This window comes from Zeus faber, assembly GCF_960531495.2.
Source record: "Zeus faber genome assembly, chromosome: 9".
In the NCBI taxonomy this organism is placed as follows: Eukaryota; Metazoa; Chordata; class Actinopteri; order Zeiformes; family Zeidae; genus Zeus; species Zeus faber.
Window position 1 is genome coordinate 7,716,578 of NC_137197.1, and position 16,929 is coordinate 7,733,506.

The 16,929-nt window shown below is 39.2% G+C and overlaps 1 protein-coding gene across 1 annotated transcript in view; it reads right to left on the reverse strand.

Moving 5' to 3' along the window:
- Positions 1–9,703: 9,703 nt before the first annotated feature.
- Positions 9,704–16,929, reverse strand: part of LOC307234921 (sodium channel regulatory subunit beta-4-like) — a 27,205-nt gene continuing 19,979 nt past the window's right edge. The window contains exon 5 of the mRNA XM_080006798.1: positions 9,704–16,929. This exon is cut by the window's right edge and continues 562 nt beyond it. The gene's annotated coding sequence lies outside the window, so the exon portion shown is untranslated.

The following is a 16,929-nucleotide window of genomic DNA, read 5'->3' on the forward strand; positions in this document are numbered from 1 at the left end:
AGTGCGGCTTTATTGATTTTTTTGTATTTTTTTTTTTACTTGGTGGATTGTGGCCTAGCTTTTGAATAAAACTGTTTTAATAGAAGTCGTCTTTTTTATTTGGTCCCATTTATCTTGACATAATTGCATGTGTTGAAATCACAATTTAACTCGCTCTCTCTCTCTCAATTTAATTTCATTTGAGGTGGAATGGGAAACATACATTATGACATTATGGCCAAAGCAAGGGGGAAACAAAATAGGAGGCTACAGTAACAGAAGATCAACTAAAATACAGGCCCCAATGTGTAAACCTTGCTCTCAAAAAATATAAATATAAATAGCTATGAATAACCTAAAATATGTATTCTGAGAACAATTCGTTGCATTATTTTAGGGACTTATATATAAATATATAAATATAAAATAAAATAAAAAAAAAACCCTCTCAATTTAAAATGCCATTCAACTCTGCTGTTTGGGAGAAACTTGGGCCTGTACTGCTTCTTCCACCTCACCTTGGCACTCCTGTAATGACATAAATGCTGCGATTAAGTGGGTTGCCTGCACCCACTGTCTTAAAGGGCGGCGGTCCGCGCACCAATCTGCGCGCGCGCGCATGCGCAGACGCACGCACGCACACAACACACACACACACACACACACACACACACACACACACAGCTCGAGGCAGCGCGCCCAATTATCCTAAATGGAAACAGTTTTCGTTCAGCGCAATAACTCACTTTTCTCCCTTTCCTCTTTTTATTTTTTTATTTTTTCTTCTTCTGCTCCTCAATGCATATTTTATTATGATCGGGCCGGGGCTGTGACGTGGGCTATCCCGCCACAGCCCCGTGGGTTGCAATTATTAAGGCATTAATTGGGTTCGAGACCCCATAGTTGCAAGTATAGTGAAATTATTGTCTCGCTTCTCCTCCTTCAAGTTCACTTTCAAATCCCATACAAAACACCAATGATTCACGCCGTCGAAAACAATATATATATATAAATATATATATATATATATAAAATAGTTATATAAGTTAGAAATAAACTAATGAATACCTATATGATTATTATGATTATTACAATTATTATAATTATGGTAATTATTATTATTATTATTATTATTATTATTATTATTATTATTATTATTATTATTATTATTATTATTATTATTATTATCAAGGTCTTTATTATAATGAGCCTGGTTCAAAGTGAAAAGGAGCCTCGGGCCCTGAAGGAAATTACCGGTGCTCGCCCATACGACCTCTGTGCAAGGTAATCAATCAATTGATCAGCACGAATATTTATCACTCCGCCGAAGTCCAGACCCATTTCAGAAAGAAAATAATGGATATGTGAAAAAATCAAGACGGTAATAGCCGCGCCATGAAAAACAACCAAAAACGTCTCGCGAACGTGAAAGACTACGATGACGCGAAAGTCGCGTCGATTTAAAGGCTTAAGTGCGTGTTAATTGTACTGAATGTTATACACTCGCCACATAACGGCTGACACAGATAGTAAAACGACAGAAACAACAAATGCCTGGCGCACGACCGCTCGACGCAGGAAAACATTTCATTAGGACGAGCACGACGACGACGGGGACGACGATGCCCCCCGCGTTCATTTATACGACAAGGAGGCCAAGTTCTACTGCATAACGTGCTCTGTTTGTGTTTGGCTCAGCTGCTATCGGTTGTTGTTGGCAGACGTGGTTCCAATTCACGAGCACTTGTTTTTTTTTCATCAAGCAAAAAAATTGTAAACATGTAACAACGATCGTTTTCTGCCCGTCGGCCGACACTCTCCTGCCCCGTGAAACCCCAATCGCCGCGCTGCGTGGAAGAAGTACACGGGCAGCATAAGGGCCTCGGCATATAAAGTGTTAAAAAAAAGCGTTAAAACGGTTTTCATTTTAAAGACAGACTAACATTGTCATTTATGGCTTCTTCTTTTCGATTCGTCCGAGACTATTTAGCAGACTACAGATGAGGAAGAGAACACTCGTGAGACTCGTTAAAGTGTGTGTGCGTGCGTGTGTGTGTGTGTGTGTGTGTGTGTGTGCACTGTGATGGAGAGCATCCCCCGCATGTGAATACACACATAAAGGGAGTGTGTTAAAAGGTGCTTGACTGTATTAATGTATAGGGGTGTGTGTGTGTGTGTGTGTGTGTGTGTGTGTGTGTGTGTGCGTGTGTGTGTGTGTGTGTGCGCGCGCGCGCGCGCGTGTGTGTCCGAGCGTGCGCGTAAAGCGCAACGTATCTATCGTTTCTTCACGCCGCTGGAGTAAGAGAGGAAAGTGGTATTTTTAGTATTGCGTTGCCACCTAGTGGATTTTGTCGCACCCTCCACCCACCCGCTGGTGGGCATCCACTCCATCACACCAATCTTTCTCCCCCCCCCCCCGCAGTGCAATCCAGAGCCTCCGTGAGATGTTAACGTGGATATTAATATGTTTGGGCTAAAACTACAACCACAGATCTGGTAAAGCAACGGGATGTTTTGTTACTTGGAGACTCCTGCTGCAGGTATCAAATGAGTAAATCAAGAGCGACCCCTCACTTGTTATTGACTGAGATGTTGGCAGACACGGAGGTAAATTGCATTCTAACAGCTATTCCCGGATTCAGTATCCAACCAGACGGGGGGATAACGATTTGCCGGTGACATGCTGTGTAGAACTAGTATTTATGGTCGGGGCGTGGATAGACGGTCTGCTCTGAGCCATTCATTTGTCTCTGCACGTTCGAGTGCGGCCTGAGATACGGAATTCTCCATGATGTTCCTCGTTGCACGTGGCAGGGAATCGATGCAACACTCCATCCGGTTTATTTATCGCTCGTTTCCAGGAAGAGCGGACAGTGGGATCCCCGTCAGTTTCCCGGTTGCAGGGCAGTCAAGAACACGCGGGCGGATAAGGTGCATTTATGGTCCATCTTGCGAAAAAAACAAAACGAAAGCTGCGTAAACCAGCTTGTTTCAGATGCATTTCATTCTCAAACAGATAGCTTCCAATAAACTAACTTTCTAAAATCTACGGTTGCAAAATAGGATATCTTACAACTTTTATCTTCAAACTATTGAATTGCCTAATAGACCAAGAGGGAAAATGTGCATTTTCACATACATATTATTGCCTCTTGTTGGCCAAACAACTCAAACACTCAACACTGATGTGACAATATTTGATCCATTCTCTTGGTACTCCATCCTAGTGACTAATGGAGGTTGTTGTTCAAAAAGTCCACACCTAAGCTTCGATAGACCATTACATACTTCATAAAAAGGTCGCAAATCCGAATATAAAATCGTCACAAATGACTTTGGGGTCGACCTTGATGCTGTGAACAACCGCTTGCCCGTCGTGGGGGCCAAGGAGGGGCCCCGGAACCCCCGATGCCTTCATACATCGCTAGAGTCCCTCCATCGAAGAGTCCCTCCATCGGGGTCCGTCTCAGGACAGCCGATCGCCATTCTTGAATCGGTTCCAAGCTTCCTGACAGGCCAGCCATGTGGTCAGCACGGTGGCAGATATTGAGTCATTGTATAGCTCTTTAATGATTTGAAATGGCCGTACAGCCGGACTAACGCTGGACTCATCTGGAATGCATACACGCACGCGCCGGAATACCGTTTGGCAAGGCTGTAGGGAAATGTGAAGCTGACGCCGCATTGCTGGAGCAAGCCGCCGTATGTGGGGGGCATAGCTCCTCACATGGACTGGGAGTGTCAGCCTGCGTGTTTGAGTTGAAAGATGGGTCGGAAGTCTTGTTCGGTGAAAAACTCCAGAAAAAAACTCCAGAAAACGGAGTCCGTAGCAACCCATAGCAACCATCAATCCTCACATTCCCTATAACAACGGTTGTGATGTGACTGGTGTTTTCCATAGTAACTGTGTTGTCGTTATTATTCATTAATTTTAAATTTGATCTACTATTGTAATGTTAGGATATCGTTTTCACGATCAAATATTTCTGTTGGCTGTTCTATTCGCTGATTATTTTCTCTGACATTGTTTGGGTTTGTATGACTTGGTTCAATAAGAAAAAATAAATTGAATGATAAAAACAGGATCATCAAAAAACAGAACATGGTTTTCTGACTTGATGACGTCACAATACACTATACCAAGGCGTTCAGATATGAAATAATCTGTTGTAATTGTTATAGCAGTTCGCTACTTAGCGCTTGCGAAACATCCAATTAGTTGTTTGACAAAATCCACATAATTTTGAATATTTTGGATTCATTGGATTGGGTCATATTGGATTTATAACCTTTATATCGTCCCCTCCGCAGCAGCCAATTCCTGTAGTGTAGTGGGTATTACCTTCGCTTCGGTTCAAAACTGGGCTGGAACAGCTCATATATCTTTTGTTTATATATATTTTTACTATTATTACTGTTTATCAACATGCCTTTGTTTTTATCTTCACAAATTCTTTAACAAATTCTGTCAATAATACTGATACCCAATATACCCAATATATATATGATACCCAATACTGTACTACTCAATAAAAAAAACTAAAACTGTTGATCTGCAGAACAACGTTTTAGCATAAATAACAATGCTGATGATAGTTCATGAGCTCACCATACCGTGGCGCTGTGAAATTGTGATAAAAGAATGGGTGTAGCGCCTGCAAAGCGATGATGTTTTCGGATTTATTTCCAGGAATGCATTGTTTAAGGTACGCTAGTTGCACACACAAATACAATTTATAGTTATTAAATAATAATAATAATAATAATAATAATAATAATAATAATAACAATAATAATAATAATAATAATAATAAGAAGAAGAAGAAGAAGAAGAAGAAGAAGAAGAAGAAGAAGAAGAAGAAGAAGAAGAAGAAAAACAATAATAATGATAATTACTTTAATAATAAATATACAATTCACTCGTTTTAGGTACGTCTTACAGTTTTCCGGGTTCCGTGAAACGCAGCTCAAGTTACAAAAGTTAAAAACACAGCGGACTTACGTCTGGATCAATCAACGTGCACTCACGTCACTGCATGTTACTCTTCTGGCGTCCAGTTTAAATATCCCTGAAGAACAGCGTTTTAAGACTTTAGATCGCTCCTGGATAGTGCAGTGCGGACTCAAAAGAAAAGGCTGGTTCCTCCAATGGTTCTTAGAACTTCCGGCGGAAGTTCTTTGAACGATAATAGTTTTTGTAGTTTTGTAAAACGCAGCACAAGTTACAGTTTTCAGAGTTTACTTTAAACGCAGCCCCGGCTCAAGCTGTCTGTCTAGAGCTGCTTTCACACATGAAATCTGGACAATGTCCGGGTAATTAGGTCTGGACATTGTCCGATTAATTGTATCGTCTATTTTGGAGCTAGACCGATGCCAGATTTTTGGATCCAATACGGATCCCGATTTTTGAGCGTCCCACTGTACCGATTATCAGTGTTTTGACTGAGAGTGCAAATTATTTGAATCAATTTGAAAAATGCATATTTTATTAAAGTTTCTATATATGAAAAAATGTCACTTATAGCCAAACAAATAAAAACAAATAAACACACAAAGAAATGTGTCACATGAAAGAAATGTTAAAGACGATACGAAATAAAAATTGTATTTATTTAATTGTTTTTCAGAGTTCCAGTGAAAGCATTATGACTTCCCGATACAAATTTGTTTTCTAAGTTTCCCTTGAACGCAGCAGGGCCTGCAGAGCTGGGTCCACGTCTACACGTGAGTGTAAACAGACATGGATGGACATGGTGAGTTACTTAAAAGGAGTAAAACAGAAGAAGTACAAGAAGTACAGGACAGATAATCAATGTGTTTTTGTTCATTATAATTATTTGAAAATCGGGATGCATTGGTGCATAACTGCCAATCCAGATGTGGCAAAAAAAAACAAAAACTCAAATAATGACCGATATCAGTCAGGCTTTTACAGTTTCTATCACTATGTCGCAAATCAGAATTCGCATATTGCTGCTTTCCGGCAATATGTGACGTCATTTGGAGTCACCGTGCTTTACGCTGTCTGCACGTTGTCCCAATATCAAGAAACTAGTTTGAGCGTGGCGCTTCGCGGACCAGTCACGGCGCACCGAGCTTAACACGGGAAAGGGGAAAAAAAGCACCGTCCCTTGTTTGCAACTTACAACTTTCTAAACATCAACTTGTGTTCGATAAGGCGATCTCAAATTGCACGATGGCACTCATGGATTACGACAACGTTTGGTCGCCTGCTACCGAGCCACGACGGCATAAGATGAGGGCGACCTCCGAGCCAAACCGAAGTACCTTTTTGTCTGCCGATCACGTTTCAGTTCAAGGTTTCAGTGAATGAGAGTGAACGCAAACAAGCCATTGGCGTCATCATGTCCCAAATCAAGTCGCGTCTCAAGTCTTATTTATTTTCTATCAAGTCGAGTTGCAAGTCATCAAAACAGTGACTCGAGTCGACTCAAGTACAAGTCCCAATGACTCGAGTCCACATCTCTAGTAATTGGGACTTTTTGGCGTTGATACTCCATGTATTTGGACGTATCCGCAATAGAAACAAAAGAGTGGAAAGGAACATCACGGAAAGCAGGAAGGAGAACAAAGCAGCTACGCTCTGTACGAAGATCCGCATGATCCGCAACGTCCGTTCTTCTCCCTCGGCGTCGTACTTGCAAGTGGCTGGAAGGAAACGTCTTCCAGAGACGAAGCTCGGACTTCTATAACTTCGGATGGTGATGTCACAAAGCGTCCCCGCTCCCGAAACTAATGAAATGACGACATTTTTTTCTTATTTCTGCTCCAAATGTAAGATCGATATTGATCAAACCCCAACGACAAGCAGTTCTATAACGAGATCCGAAACCTGTCTGTGCGTACTGACGTTGTCGTGTTTCGGATACTTTTAGCCCGAAGAGAGCAGAGATTAAAAATAAAAAATAACGGCAACAACCGGGATCCAGCCAGAATTCCGAACAAAAACGATAGGGTTCCAGCCCGATTAATGAATCGATAAAGCACTACCTCATCATGACGCTGAAGTTAGCAGCCGATTCGCAGCGTCTGATTTGGTGCCTTCAAAATCCTCAGATTTTTTCATAAACGTACGTGTGTTGCTGGTAGACAAAACTGTTGCATGGCTAAACTTCAATACAAAACACATGGTTAATAGTTTGCGTCATTGTATATCAAACCCGATTTCAGATCGGTTAAAACCTTCTTTCTATTTGTGAAATAGAATAAACATATTGCATATTGAAACGCAAACAGGATAATCCTATCTTAATTGTTACTTTCTGACACAGCTTTTCATTTTATTTTAAATACTAGACTTAACTGGAGGAGAAGTTTGAAATGAGATGTAGGTTTATGGGTCATTCTAAGGTGACCCATAAACCTCCATTTGCATGGAGCATTTTGATTCCGGAGTCTGGAGACCTAGGTCAAATTTGTGGGGAAAAAACAAAAAACCCTCTTTAAATCTAGAACAAAAACACTAAAACATCGAGAGGCATCAACTGCTGCTCAAAAATGATCCTCAATTAAAACTGTTGTTACCTTAAAATTATATGTATCCAAGCATAATTTCTTCTAAACACAAGGAGAGTCGGAGTAAGAAAGCACGGAGTCAAACCAGTAATAGTTACTAAGCCAATTTGTTTATACCTTGAGATAAATATATATATATATATATATATATATATATATATATATATATATATATATATAGTATTGTAACATATCTCTCTCTCCCTCTCTCTCTCTCTCTCTCTCTCTCTCTATATATATATATATATATGTTAAAATACTATATATATATATATATATATATATATATATATATATATATATATATATAGTATTGTAACATATCTCTCTCTCTCTCTCTCTCGCTCTCTCTCTCTCTATATATATATATATATATGTTACAATACTATATATATATATATAGTATTTTAACATATCTCTCTCTCTCTCTCTCTATATATATATATATATATATATATATATATAGTATTGTAACATATCTCTCCCTCTCTCTCTCTCTATATATATATATATATATATATATATATAGTATTGTAACATATCTCTCTCTCTCTCTCTCTCTATATATATATATATATATATAGTATTGTAACATATCTCTCTCTCTCTCGCTCTCTCTCTCTCTCTATATATATATATATATGTTACAATACTATATATATATATATATATATATATAGTATTGTAACATATCTCTCTCTCTCTCGCTCTCTCTCTCTCTCTATATATATATATATATGTTACAATACTATATATATATATATATATATATATAGTATTGTAACATATCTCTCTCTCTCTCGCTCTCTCTCTCTCTCTATATATATATATATATGTTACAATACTATATATATATATATATATATATATAGTATTGTAACATATCTCTCTCTCTCTCTCTCTCTCTCTCTCTATATAGTGGCACGGTGGCGCGCACTGCTGCCTCACAGCAAGAAGGTCCTGGGTTCGATTCCCGCCTGGGGCGCTGTTGGCACCGTGCTCCGGCGGGTTATCTTCCAAAAAAACAGGAGCCTTTCTGTGTGGAGTTTGCATGTTCTCCCCGTGTTCACATGGGGTTTCCTCCACCTCACGTCAGTAAGGACCCCCACCAAAAACATGCACCCATCATCGTCTGACCAGCGATGGACACTTATCACCTGGTCCCCGGGCGCGTCCACGTACGCTGCCCACTGCTCCTGGCTGTGCCCCCGGAGGAAGGACAAGCCAGGATGGGTCAAAAGCAGAGGAGCCATTTCACCGGCCACCATCAAGCATGTGCATGTGTGTGTGTGTGCAAGCATGTGTTGTGGAGTGTCGTGTGACAATTAAAAGACTGTTTCTGTTTCTGTTTTCTGTTTCTGTATATATATATATATAGTATTGTAACATCTCTCTCTCTCTCTCTCTCTGTCTATATATATATATATATATATATATATATATATATATATACACAGTGACCGACCTCAGAGACTGACGACGACCTCTTTTGTGTATTAATGTGTCAGGAAGCAACAAGGGCCTTTTAATTCATTTCTAACATGAAAAGTTGTGTCGTGGTCATTCTTTTTAGAATGGCTGGTTCTTACATTTTGACATTTTACCTCATTTTTTTTTTCCCGGGCTAATACACCAAAGGAGCCATTGTCCATCTCATCAAACTATTTTACTGTCTTTGCGTTTGCAGTGCTCTTCTACCAATTTGAAAAAGTGTTTTCTTTCAAAGTAAAAATATTCTCCCATAGAGAAAGAACTTGTTCCCTACTGTTACTTGTTACTATAAAAACCGCAAGTATAACAGCTCAATATAACTCATAACTACCTAGCTATGATAATATATTCATGGGGGGCTAATAAAATGCTTGATTTTATTATATTGATCAAAACAATAATTAAAATTAGAACATACTTCAACAACAGAAAGACAACTTATATACAGTTTTATATTTCTAAACAACAGTACATTTTCCATCGCCCCTATTCCATCCCGATTAATTTTTAACCAGTTTAACTTTACAGGATTCCAAAATGTTCAGTCATCTTATATGTTCGGACTACAATATTCACGGCTGTTTTCTGAACTCTGTCGAGGATTTCTTTGCTAATTCTGATCATGGGACATCTTCATTTAAATACTGAGATGAGATTTATCGCCTCGGGGGCTCCGCAATAAACAAAACGGTTGTCAAGGGTTTTTAATTAACTCTTTATTTCCAGTATGCATTTGTTACACAATCAGAAAAAAAAAAGCAAACAAACAATCAAACAAAAAAAAAAACAAAGACTTTTTTGAGGTGCATAGTCATGGTTAGAGCTTGAGCGACATGGTCATAAACACAGAGCAGCAGTTCAACATTCATTGAAACGCGAATCCAGTGGCGGCTTGATGTGTCCATGAGAGTTTGAGTGTTTGTGTGTGTGTGTGTGTGTGTGTGTGAGTGTGTGTGTGTGTGTGTGTGTGTGTGTGTGTTTTAAAAAAAAGAAGAAAATGTGTGGGAACTTGCATACTTTACCGCTAAAATTGTCACAGTTTGTACAGTTTACTCAGCAAGTTGAGCAAGTTAAGTGACAATGATCCAGTGTTATTATTATCGATAATTCAATATTCTCACGTTTTTTTAAAGAATTGTGTGTTACATATGAAAAGCGCTTGACAACAGGGCAACCAGACTGCTCAACATGGTCGACAAAGGCCCAAATCTGGTTTCCAGGGGCAACCGGGCAGCCAGTTTCTGTGGGACCCTGCTCTGTGATTCCTCTATTTGCGAAATCGATGGACTATAGAAAGAGAATTGCGTGTTTTCTTTTCAGCTTTTCAAGCTTTTCACGTAGAAAAAAAACGCTGTTTGTAAAGTTGTTTAAAATGCAGGACCGCGTGGACGAGTGGTAAAGGTCGGAGTCGGCCTGTGCTTGTTATCCTCAAATCTCGTGGAGGCAAGATACCTAAGTGGAGAGCTCTCCCGGGGTTGGTGGCTTTTAAAGTAGAGGCAGTTCTTAGGTCGGTTATAAAAGTGTATCGGTCCAATACCACCATTTTCGTAGCAAAATGAGACCGGGTAGTTGGCTTTAGCTCACTGGTTTGGCAATGTTGTGGAATATAATGAGTCAAATTGACTCATCCTAAAACCCCAGAGCGGCAACGAGGCCAGAGCCTTCTACGAAAAACTCGGTTCACTGTCTTCGACTTTTTTTTTTTAAATTTCGTCGGTGTGGAATGTGGGAAGCGGAGAGCAGACGTCAGACTCTTGGCTTGGCAGTGAGAGTATCGGCCGCTGAACGACACATTAGTAAAACAGTACTACAATCGGTAATTTCATACAATTTAATAGTAAAATGCAGTAACTGGAGCAAGCGCCGTCGTATATATATATATATATATATATATATATATATATATATATATATATATATAATTTTGTTTTTATGATTTATTTATTTGTTTTAAGCGGTGCGATGATTCATTTTGTTTAGCAGGCTATTAGTAGAATATACTGGAGCAGAGCAGCTTGGATATTGGCAGTGAGAGTTGCAGTTCTGAGCGCTAGTGAGAACAGTTGTAAAGGCGTCGGCTTCGTAGGGACTATAAAGGCTCATTCCAACGCTTTTCTTTTACTTTTAAACGATTTCCATTTTGTCAATAACTGCGTCAACACTCCCTCCTCGGGTGTAATTCAAAACACATTCCGGGGTTTTTATTTGGAAAAATTACGTACCTACCTACACCTGTAAAACTATGAGCCTACTCATACTCGCGAGATAATATGATCATTATCGAGTGCAGAGGTCTCAAACGACTGGCCGGTGGTCCACATCTGGTCCGAGAAACGATTTAATGCGGCCCGCCACATGTTTACAATATATGTTTTCAAAATATAAAGCGGAATAAAATGCAATATAAGAGACAAGTGGAGTTCAACCCAGCCAGTGGCCCCCAGGTCATTTCAGTTTGAGACCCCTGGATGAGTGTAAGTAAATGGTTGTAACTCTCCAGGGGACTCTAATGCGCTCACCTTTATGACCGTGAATGATTATATAAGGTGTAATCTTCTGACTTAGTTCCCGCTTTGGAAAAGGCATGACATTTGTTTAGGTTGTTAATAGAATTGCTTTCATTCTGTCCTCGTTAGGAATCCATAAATGCATTGCAAAATGTAGTTCCTTCTATCTACCACAAGGGAGCGGTGTGTGTGTGTGTGTGTGTGGTTGTGTGTGTGCGTGCGTGTGTGTGCGTGTGTGTGTGTGTGTGCGTGCATTCAGTGCTTTATAGCAGTCTACCGTTGGGTGGCAGGCGTGCTACGTTTTACTGGTATTGCACCACTGCTAAGCAGCACTCTGTTATTATTGCCCACACAGGGAACTACTGCAGCAAACACTGCAGACCAAACCGGCCGATTCTAGAGTGCACGCCTCCGATCAGACATGACTACGAGAGAGAGAGAGAGAGAGAGAGAGAGAGAGAGAGAGAGAGAGAGAGCCAGAGTGGTTGGTGAGCTTTAAAATAAACAATCAATTAAAAAAAAAGAAGCAAACAAACATGCCGCTGCTGTTGGCGTCGATGGAGTAGATGTGCTCTACGAAGGCGGCTGTTTTTCTTTTTTATCTAGTTATAACCCGTAATATATTGTTTTAACCCAGATTGCCTTCGTGCTTCAGGTTGGAAGCGGGATTCCTAATCTGGTGCATGTCATTCCAATGGGGATATGTTGATGCAGGACCATGCAAAGTCATTTATAACAAGGATTTTAATGGTGGAGCTGCTTCAGGGGGCCTTCCTTCTTTTTTTTTTTTTTTTTACCCTAGTTTTTGTTTCGGGGAAAGAACAATACGGGGCATGCCGACAGACAGAACAACATGTGGTTGGACTAACATTTGAGAAAAACTTTTCCATTAGAATCCCTCCATAAAACCGCCTATTTATCAAACCAAGCGTATATATTAAGGATGAAGGTGTGGTAAGAAATGCACACTGACACAACAACTCAACAATATTGCTTTGGACATTTGTTTCCCCTCTTCAAAAGAGAGATCGGAAATGACTAGTTAAAAGAAGCTTGTGTGTGTGTGCGTGCGCGTGTGTGTGTGTGTGTCTTAAAATGTGAACATTCAGTTTTGGTTTCCAACATAAGGACAACGCTGCGTTTTGGTTACATAACTCACACCACTGACATTTCAGATCGACTGCTACACCTTCAATGAAGGTACACGTGTAATCCCATTTATAGCTGGCAATATGTTCTACTGTAGCCGCCTTCCAAGAAATTCAGAATGTACATTAAGGTCAGCACTAAATAATATTTAATGTATATGAAATAAACTAGATCAGACGGCCAATGAGGTTCCATAAGTATCAGAGTTGGAGAATTGAGAGTCACTGTGATCCTGTTGTTCTTATTGTGCTATGCCATTTAATGTGTCCTGGTTCATAAACCAAAAACTTGTGTTTCTAAAATGGTCGACGGTCAATAAAAAGATAAGCAAACAAGGTTTCATCACTATTGACCTATCCGTAGGTCTTTTCCCTGCATCGAGAAAATATGACTTTGGACAATAACGTTTGCATAAAACTTTACATGATAATATATATTTATGTACGGTTAACAGTTAACTGATTGCTTTACATCTGCTCTAACTACCGCTACTCTCTTTAATGGAGAGTAGAGGTTGCGCTTGGACTGTAAGTGCTTATTGAGCTGGAAACTCGACTACTTTTGTCCACTGCGCCAGCTACTTTCTCCAAATTTCTCCAAAACTACTACTAAAGTGCCTTTAGAATGATAATAAAAAAAAAAATTAGGAGAATCCCAGTATAAACATTGTCAACAGATCATTTTACTTGACCATGGAACTATTTTCACTATTGTCTAACTGGTCATATATATATATATATATATATATATATATATATATATATATATATATATATATATATATATATGCAGTGCATTTTATTTTTTTGGGTTCTGGGTGCCAGGTGTAAATTGGGAGTAGCATGGACCGTTCCGGTGTCATTTTCTCTCCAACGCAGCGTCATGAGTCTAACATGGTGTCGATGCAACGGCACAGCATGGACATGTTACGTGCATCACTCTATTAATGGCCAGACTGAGTACCACCGCCAGCGCAGCAAGTATAAAGTGCCATAATAACAGGTTATTGCATAATTCGCAGACTGTCTCGCCGCTTCCACTAAAAGCAAAAGGGGAATTAACGTACTCTGGTATCATAACGAGGGAGAGGGGAACAGTCGAAAATAATAATAAATTACATTCAAATCCAAAGCACAGAGCTCCTTTCCAAATGAAGCAAAAATGCTGACGATGGAGACAGAAATGGTAGGTACCCTTTCTGGGGTCAAATATGGGAGAAATATGTTTCACTGTTTTCAATATTAGAACTATTTTCCAAAGGTACTCTTTTGACTAGAAGGGCTTTCACTATGATCCGTTCGATGGTTAAAGTAGAGCTTTGGGAAAAGACAGCATGAATTTGCGTGCACGTTTGTATGTTTATTGTGTGTGTGTAAGGTGATTGGTGTCCTAGGATTCCCATCTATGCTTGTTTGTGTGTGTGTGTGTGTGTGTGTGTGTGTGTGTGTGTGCGTGCGTGCGTGCGTGCGTGCGTGCGTGCGTGCGTGTGTGTGTAAGATCATATCCAGTGTCTGCTCCTGCCCAATGTGAATAATAAAGCCTTAGAAAGCAGATCGGGGTTCTCTATAAAAGGACTGATTGACCATTCCAGATGATGTCATGGTAAAGCATCGCCTCCGTTCACATTGTCTATTTTTGGGCGATTAACCCCAGATCAGATCATATCCACCCGCCGGACAAAGGGGTCATTCTTTGGCACTCTGAATTCATTCATTTGTTTGAGTGCTATGTCTAGGCCCTGCAAGCTTCTTACAAAAGGAAGAGGTGACCCCCGAGCTTCAGCTGCAAGACTTAAAAGAGAGAGATAAATAATATAATTGTCTGCATATAATCGTAATTTCTTCCATTAAATTGAATTCCTCCCATATGAGTCACCAGCTGCTTTTAATTTGGAATGACTTCTGTCAATGAAAATTATATATATATATATAATTTCACTCTATTTTATGTTGCTTGGAGAGATTGCTCTCAAAATGTCTTAACCTCTGCAATTACAATCTCTTGTTAAATATATCTGTAACTTTAGTAATATTATTATATATTATATTTAAAAACTCAAAACATATCCTTAAAATATACGTCTAATATCAGTAACCAAACGTATTATCAAAATATTCTCGGCTCATTTGTGCTCGAACCAGAGGAATACTGCCGTACCCATAGAAGAAAGCTTGATCTTTTACATGGAGTAGGTGTTTTTCAAGGAAATATTCATCGGTTAATGCGAGGCAAATGTACCCTTACATTTTTGAATTGAATACCCATCATGAACCCCAAAAGTGTAGCTCTTGCCAAAGTCGCTCGGGTCTCTCTGTTCTTCTTAACCCAGTGCTGCGCTGTCTCAGTTGTTGTGTTGGATCAGAGCTTTTACCTCACCTGGCTGTGAATGACTCTGTGGTTCAATTGCCATTTATTTTATTATTATTATTATTATTATTATTTTTTTTTCTGAATAGGCCGTCGCCTTTTTGCTGTAAACTTTCAGGGGTTGGAGCTGCTTAGTGGTTACAACTATGGAGGCACTAAGAAGACAAAAGAAAAGTCAGAAGAAGGAGTCTGCGGTTCAGCCCAGCCTGGTGGTGAGCGCTGTGAGGCTGAAGTGACGTGAAGACAGACCATAGACAACTCTGTCATTGTGTGGTGGCAGACATATGAACACATCCATAATGGAGATATATTATCTATATATATATATATATATATATATATATGTATATATATATATATATTTATATTTATATTTATAAATGCAATGCGCACATGCTAAAAATGCATTGGTTATTAGTCAGAAGCAGCATGTTTGGAGTTTCATTCATTTCTAGAGGGAACTGGGGTAGGTCTGGGGATTGTCATCGATGAGGAATAGGGTTAGGCGTAGGGTGTTTTGTGTTTTTCTTTCTTTTTGTCTTTTTTCAGTGTTTTTTTTCCTCCCACGAGCTAAGGGGAGCAGAAGCAGAACAGGCACATGTGTTTCGTTTCTTCTTCGTTTCCATCGAAAAGCAAAACAATCAAACCGGTGCAGAGTTGGATCGGTCGGTCGCCTCAATCAGCCCAAAATCCCGAATGAAAGGGTTGTAGAGCAGACCTCTCTGCCGCGTCAAACCTGGCCCCGGTGGTGTGGTGGTGGTGGTAAGTAAACGTGTACATTTGGAGTTGGTATTCCCATGGCAGTGGTTAAGGTTAAAGGTCAGATCGCTGCCAAAAGGCAGGGTGAGAGATCAGGTTTAAAGATCAGAGAGGCAGTCAGCAGAGGGTTTGGACGGAGGTTCCCTGTTTGACTGATGGCATCCTGTAATGGATCCACGCCCAATTTTGCAATGCCAGACCTGGGGTGTATCGCCCTTCCCAGAAATGTTCTACGTTCTACATTGCATTTTCTACGTTCTACGTTCTATCCAAATGTCTCCACCATCTACGTGTGTTCATTTGGAAGCTTTTGCTGTTGACCACATGTTTATGATCATTTTTAGGTTTCTTTCTTTTATTGTTTATTGTTTGTTATTTATTGTGAATTTCAGATTGTTTTTCTTGTTTATTTTCGTTGTTTTTCATGTTTGTTATCTTTTGTATTTATTGTACATTGCCATTTTTTCTTGTTAATTGTTTATTTAAGGATTATTTATTATTGTTTTTTTGTTTATTTTGTATATTTATTTATTGTTTTGTTTTTCAATTGCATGCTATAACATTACTATTATTATTATTATTATTATTATTATTATTATTATAAATCTATCTATCTATCTATCTATCTATCTATCTATCTATCTATCTATCTATCTATCTATCTATCTATCTATCTATCTATCTATCTATCTATCTATATGCTTTTGCGTGTCGCAGTGCATTCTTATTTTCTGTAAACAAAAGTCTTGTAAATTGTATCTGATTTGGATAAGTGTAAGTGTAAAATGGCTATTCAGTAGGAAAGTTGTGCTGCACCGTATTTAATTTAACGCCACGGCTGTGGGTAACATTACATTTTGGCACTATATCGTTGCATGAGTATATGTATGTTTCGTTTTTTTGGTGGGAGGGGGGGTCCAGGGTTGATTTAGGAATCTGTACAATATATTACTCTAGCGTAGAACCTCATTAATTGCAACCTCATGGGCAGAAGATGATTATGATGTTAATGCTGATTTCTTTTGAGGTTTTTTTCTTTTGACATTTTTAAATGAAGGTTTTACTTAAAAATCTGTGAGAGGTGTATAGTATCTTCAAAGTTTATATCCTTGCTGCTGAAAATGCTCCTGAAATCCCTCTT